This window comes from Rhinatrema bivittatum, chromosome 7 (assembly GCF_901001135.1).
Source record: "Rhinatrema bivittatum chromosome 7, aRhiBiv1.1, whole genome shotgun sequence".
Lineage (NCBI taxonomy): Eukaryota > Metazoa > Chordata > Amphibia > Gymnophiona > Rhinatrematidae > Rhinatrema > Rhinatrema bivittatum.
In genome coordinates, this window is record NC_042621.1 from 55,116,067 (window position 1) to 55,123,361 (window position 7,295).

Here is a 7,295-nt window from a genome sequence, read left to right on the forward strand (position 1 = left end):
AGCCTTCGCTGCAGACTGTCCTGTCGTTCACCTTCACGAATTTGGTCCCACTACGTCCAGATCACAACATTATTAAGGCAGTGAAAGAGTTGGTGAGTGAGCTGATGATGCTCTGCTTCCCTTTAAAGCAGGCTTTGTCTGAAGTTCTTGGAAGTACAGTTCTTCCAGTAAGGGGCTGCCCCCCTGCTTTCCATTACTTCCAATTGTGTAGCAAAAATGACAAGAGTCGAGTGGCACCTTATAGACCAAGAAAGCTCATGCTTTAAAGAAGTGGTTAGTCTATAAGGTGCCACTCGACTTTTGTCATTTTTGCTACACCAGACTAACGCGGCTATCGTTCTGAACATTTTTCCAGTTGTGTGTTTTTGTTTATGGTTTTGTTTTGTTTTTTTGTTCTTAAACATAGAAACAGACATGACGGCAGAAAAAGACCAAATGGTCCATCCAGACTACCCAGCAAGCTCAGGGCAGCACCCACTGCATTGTACAGGTCACCCCCCATACTTAGTTTCTCGGACTGTAAAAGTCAGGGCCCTTGTTTATTGCTGTCGAGTACAATTCCCTGTTATCTCGTATGATCCTCTAATACAGTTCAGAGTGAATTCACCAGTAGAATCAGTGAACAATGTATTTATCCTCCCAGTAACAAATTGTAAGCTTTTCCACTTCCAGGAAGTAATGGGGCTTTAGTTTTTTAATACTTTTTTTTTTTTTTTTTATTAAAATGAAGTTTTAAAAACCCTCATCAGGGACTCCCTTCCTTTTTCTTCAAATCCTTAACAGGATGAAATGTAAAGCGCCAGTATCTTGCAATTCCTTCACTTCTTAACAAGCAGCCAGCGACGCGCCACCAATTATGTTTTATTATTTATCATGGAGCTCTCAGTGGCTCTGCCGTTCTCCATAAAAAAGTATTTGTATACAATAGTTTAACAAGAAGCTCCTCCAGCACGTCATTGGGAGCAGTGTGTGCACTGAGGAGCAACACAAGTGACAGGTGTCAGATAGATAAAGCAGCAAGCTTCGTGCCATCATTGTTAACATGAACAACCAGACGCGAAGTCTGTGATATCATCTTTTCCACTTTAAGAGAATTCATGGCTGCTTAGTTCAGGAGAATTGCTGGGGAACAGCTTAAAGAATTTCAAAAAGTAGCAAACATGTTGTATGCAGTCTGTACACAGCTATCTGATTCCAAAAAAAGTGAGGTTTTCGTTTTATTTTTTTTTTCCTATAACACCAACAAACATTTTATAGAAAGAGCACATACATTTATTCACCCTATGCCTTCTCCCTATAACAAGGTTCAGTGGAAAAACTGTAAAGCAAAAGTCTAAATTGCATGTTTCTGTATGCAAAGGATGTGAGAAAAATGCAAAGATCAAAACAAAAGATAAATAAACTTAATCCAGTGAACAATTTTGATCTATGGAAAGCTTGCACTCTGCGCTGCCATAGTGCTATAGCTTAAAAGTAAGTGTCGAGGGACATTTTCAGAACGATATAGCCAACTAAATCAGACTTTGAACATGTATGGCAGCTGAGCTGCTAAATTTACCCTAATTATACTAGGTGGCTGTGTTTAGCTGCACCTAAAATAGGCATGCAGAGAGGATGGGAAAAGGGAAATATGCACCTATATTATGCCTTCAGATATCTGCATTTATCTTTCAGTGTGCAATCTATCCACAGCTGTAGCAGGTGTAAGATTTGCAAGTATTTTTCTACCTGTGCAACTTATAGCTAGCCACATCCTGAAAATTACCACAGTAGTTTTTAGAGGGTTGCAGGTTATCAGGAACATGCTGAGCGGCTGAGCCAGTCCAGGTTTCAGTGTCACTGCATGCACAGAAATTCATGCAGCGGCCATCAAACTTTTCCTGTGCCTGCTGTGCAGGAGGCTCATTGGGTTGGTTCTTCAAGAATCTAATTTGTGGGTGACTCTCTTGGTTTAACGTGGATAATGCACTCCTTGTGGCCCAGGATCCGATTCATCTGGAGAAGGTGCAGCCTGGTCAATGCTTCTATTCTGCTACATCATCAGTCAGGATCAAGTGGGTCAAATGTTCTGGGTTCTTAATAGGGCAAGTGGACATGTTCCCCATTGATTTCCATGTTCTGGCATGAAGCCGGGAGGTTCTAAAATATCTAGGAGTCTACCTGTCAAAATGGCAGAACTGGAACTTAAGGTGGTTGCTCTCCTGAGCTCATGGATAGGGTCTGCCAAAGTTACTCTTCCTCAGGGGGAGGACCTTAGTGATTAACCAGTTGGTAGCAAACATGCTTAGCATTAGCTGATTGCCCTGAGTTCATAGCAAAACTGCTGGATTTCTTCAGAACCAAGAAACACTGGATCTCTGTCCGCATTCTGAGCATCCCTCTAGGAGAGTGCAGGCACTGCCTAGTACTCAACTTCTGCTTCAAGACTTTGCAGAGACTCCTACATGCAGACTTAACCTCCACAGTGGCATGCACTGCCTTGTTATTTCTTTAGCTAGCTGTTCAACCTATGCTACAATTTCCAGATTTTTTGGATCCATTGACGAGATTTTGGTATGGACCTCTTTGGTCTACCAGTCTTTGATCAAGATGTGATAAGAATATAAGGCTTACCAGTCTGGGTCAGACCAAAGGTTCATCAAGCCCCAGTATCCTGTTTCCAGCAGTGGCCAAGCCAGGTCACAAGTACCTGGCAGGATTCCAAGGGTTGGATAGATTACAAGCTGCTTATCTTAAGAATAAGCAGTGCATTTCTGCAATTCCACCTTAATAATGGTTAATGGATTGTTTTTGCTATAGGAACTTGTCCAAACCTTTTTTAAACACGGCTACACTAATAGCTTTCACCACATTATCTGACAATGAATTCCAAAGCTTTATTATGTGTTGAGTAAAAACATATTTTCTCTTATTAGTTTTATTATTAGTTTGCCTCAGGTACAAACTTAGATTGTAAACCTTCTGGGGATAGGGAAATACCTACAGTACCTGAATGTAATCCGCTTTGAAGCGCTGAAAAAGGCGGAATACAAATAAATAAATAAATAGAGACAATAAAAAATAAATAATAAGAGAAAATATTTGTGCTTTTTGAAAGAGTAAACAACTGATTAACTTCATTGTTTTATAGACCTCTATCTTATCTCCGTTCAGCTGTCACTTCTCCAAGCTGAAGTGCCCTAACCTCTTTAGCCTTTCTTCATAGGGGAATTGTTTCATCTAATTCTGCTATATCTTTTTTGAGATGTGGTGACCAGATTTGCACACAATACTCAAGATAAAGTTACACCGTGGAGTGATACAGAGGCATGTTAGGGATTATTATTTCCTAATAATCCCTAACATTCTATTTGCTTTCTGTTACGTCAGTGGACCCTTTGCGCCAAAGGTTGGCGCCACCTACAAAGCGGAATCCTGTAGGTCTTCGCTGTCGGCAGGCGGAAGTTGGCAGGTGCAGAGGCCTATCAGGAACTTCATCACTACCAGTCCTTGTTCCCCGCAGGTTGAGTCCTTGGGTGCCAAGGCCGGCTGGATTTGGGCACATGCCTCTGGAAAGTGTGGTATCCGAAGAAAGGAGCAGGCTAAGAAGAGATCCAAACAGGCCAAAGTCAGGGTAGGCAGCAGAACAGCAAATGTGAAGACAAACCGTGGACAGGCTCATTGGACTGGTCAGGGCAGGAGGCAGCACAAGCGAAGTCAAGAGGAGGTCAGAAGTCAGTCTGAGAAGACGATGAGTCAAGGCAAGCCGAGGTCCAAACCAGAGAATCAATCCAAGGAGAAGGGAGAAGAAGATAAGGGAGCAGGAAAACCAAGGTAGGACCGGAAGAGGAACACAGGAGTCAGGAACGCAGGAAGCAACCAGCTACTCGCCAGGAGTGGGCCCTGTTGCTGAGGCATCAGAATCAGGTTCAGGTTGGTCTTATAAATGAAGCCCCTATGATGTCAGTGGGAGGGGCGCTGCGGAGGGTTCCCACCACGGACCCTTTAAGTCCTGGGAAACCGCACATGTGCATGCCTAGGAATGGCCGCTCAGCTGAGTGGCGTCCCCAGCGCAGCACAGAGTCACGAGGCAGCCTGCTGTATCTCAGCCCGGGAGGGCGTCTTGTTGGCAGTTCCTAGTGTCAGAGGTATGGACAGCCGGCTGCAGGGATAGCCCATAGTTGGTCATGCGTAACAGTACGCCCCTTCTAGGCTCCCTCCCAGGAGGCCGGGGTTTTCTGGGCTGAGAGGCATGGAATGCCTTTAAGAGGTCTTTGTCCATGATGTTTGAGGTGGGTACCCAAGTATTCTCTTCTGGGCCATACCCTTCCCAAGAGATCAGGTATTCCCATTTATAGATTCATCGACGGACATCCAGTATCTCTCTGACTTGGTAGATCTAGCCTTCTCAGGAGATATTTCTTATGGTTCAGGAAGTTTTCGGGTTGATGTTGCGACCGTCACTTCCCGACGCTTTACTCCGCCTACCTTTCCTTTTTTGCGGCTCCTCCTGCTCTTCACGGACGCCTGGCTGCCGCAGCATCAGCCTGCCATCCTCTCCGACGTCCCCGGACCGGCTTGGGTGCTGCCTCCCGCCATGCTCTTCAGGTAACTTAGGGCGTGCGTGCCGCGCGGCCCTCATTCTTATTTCCTCATTGGCACGTTCCTCAGGGGGCGTCCCCCTATGATAACATCATGCTGCCCGGATATTTAAGCCTACATTTTTTTGCTAGCCGTGGAGTTAGCAAGGGTGTTCTTACGGATGGGATTTCTCTCCGTACCCAGCTTCTCTGCCTTCCAATTTCCATTGGATTCTTTCTGCTAACGGGGTACCCGCTCCTCGGGGGCCTCTTTTGCTTCTTTCATGTCACTATCAGGTAACCGGTACTCACTCCTCGAGGGCCCATGTTCCTTGAACCGCTGCCTGCATCTGTCTCCTCTTCTACTTGGAAGAATTCGCTACAGTCTACTATTCGCTACAGTACTACTATCATCCACTCCTCAGAGCTGTCTCCCTGGAACCAGGTATTCGCTCCTCGAGGGCCTGCTTCCGTTCCAGCGCCAGTGCCATCTCCTATGTGGAACCGCTATGTGAGTACTTTGCCAACGAGTCTCTCTGCTTCCAGGGATCTGGTACTCGCTCCTTGAGGGCCAGCTCTCCCTATCTCGGGGCTTCTCCATATTTGGGACTCTGTGAATGTTCTATTGTACTCACTTTCTCAGTTCTCTCCACTACAGCACTGCTACTGGAGGAACCGCTGTTCCAGCGCCCTGGGGAATACTAGCCCAGCTGGGCTACATCTTCTACTCACTACTGCCACCTCTGGTGGCTTCTCAAACTGTCTAAATAAAGAAATATCTGTGTTTGTGTGTCCAGAGCTGAGCCTGACCTGTGGCCCCTCATGGGACTTCCCCCGTGGGCGTAGTCAGCTGCCACAGTGTCCAAGGGTCCACCCAAACCTCACTAATTATAACAGTTGGCTATGATAGAACCAAAGGTTTGAGGAGAAAGACATGAAATATGTTGTGGATCCTCAATGAGATGGGTAGGCGTAGTTGATAAATAACGGGTCCTATTTGTCGGATGATCGGAAAAGAGCTGATGTAGCGAGATACAGGTCTCATAGAGGGTACCCTGAGTCGGATGTGATGGGTACTTAACTAGACATTATCCCCTGGTTTGAACTGTGGGGCTGATTGCTGTCATCTGTGTTGCTCTTAGGGCGGCCCTTTGGATCACTGCCTCTGTTCAGACTCATAGCTCTTTAAGTTCCTGTGCAGTTAACTGAGCCACTGGGGAAGAGATGGACAGGGGTAATGGAAGTGGAGGAATCAGTTGTCTCCCATATACGATAAAAAATGGAGAGGATCCTATAGCAGTGTTGATATGTGAGTTGTGGGATAATTCTGCCCAAGGGAGGAGGGTAGCACAGTTATCCTGGCATTCATTAACGAATGCCCTTAGGAAGGTCTTAAGTGTGTGGTTGGTCTGTTCCGCTTGATTGTTAGCATGTGGGTGGTAGGCCGTGGTGAAGTCTAGTTTGATAATAAACTTGTGGCAAAGGGAGCACCAGTATTTAGCCGTAAACTGGACACTTCGATCCGAGACAACATGCCGTGTAGTCAAAAAATGTGGGTAGTGAATAACTTCGCTAGTTCTGGTGCAGAGGGAAGACCTGGAGGGCTATGAAGTTGGCCATCTTGGAGAATCGATGGCTAACAACACAGATAATGCTGCAGCTGCTTGAGAGGGGGAGGTTCACCACAAAGTCCAGGGTTCCTTGGGGACTGGCAGCAGCTGTAACAGCCTCCAAGGTCATCCTGCCATAGGCTTTTGTTGGGCACAGGAAGGACAAGAGTCCACATAGGCTTTGACATCTGGGGCCACCAATAGTACTGCTGGAGCAGTGTGAGGGTCCAAGCTTGGCCAAGATGACCTGCGATTCGAGAGTCGTGGGACCATTCTAACACCTTCTGACAGTGTATGCTGGGGACCACCATCTTCCCTGGAGGGGTGGTTTGAGAAGCACCCAAGAGGATTTGTGCCAGATCGATGATATAGGCGGGAGGATCAGGCATGTCTTCCACCTCAAAGGACTGTGAAAGGGCATCTGCTCGGGTATTTTTGGTTGCCAGCCTGTACCTTACCACAAAGTAGAAGCGGCTGAAAAACAAGGCCCACCGGGCTTGATGGGTGTTCAGTCGTTGGGCGTGATGGAGATGCTCCAGGTTCTTATGGTCGGTATAACACTGTGATGCGGTGTTGTGCTCCCTCTAATCAATCACCATTCCTTGAATGCCATTTTTATGGCAAGTAACTCCTTGTCCCCAATGCCGTAGTTACGTTTGGCAGGAGAAAATTTCTAGGAACAAGGATGAAGAACTCCCATGTCCAAGTGTTGACTCAACACAGCTCCTTCTGCCATAGAGGAGGCATCGACACACATGGGATTTCTACCCATATAGATTCTACTGAGCATTTAGTCTCTTGTATAATCTATCCTGTTGGACTCTATACCCTCCCGGACATAAAGTGCCACACCCCCACCAAGTTGATCCTCCCTATCATTGCAATATAATTTGTACCCTGATATAGCACTGTCCCATTGGTTATCCTCCTTCCACCAGGTCTCTGTGATGCCAGTTATGTCAATCTCAATAGTCAATAGTTTTTCTGAGTGGCCAGAATTGGCCAGGGCTTTCCTTATTGCATATAGGGCCCTTAGAAGTTTATCTTATAATATCTTATAGCCAAGTTGCCAGACACAGTTAATGGCAGGCCAAGGTATGCATAGTGTAGGTGTGTGCTCTACTTC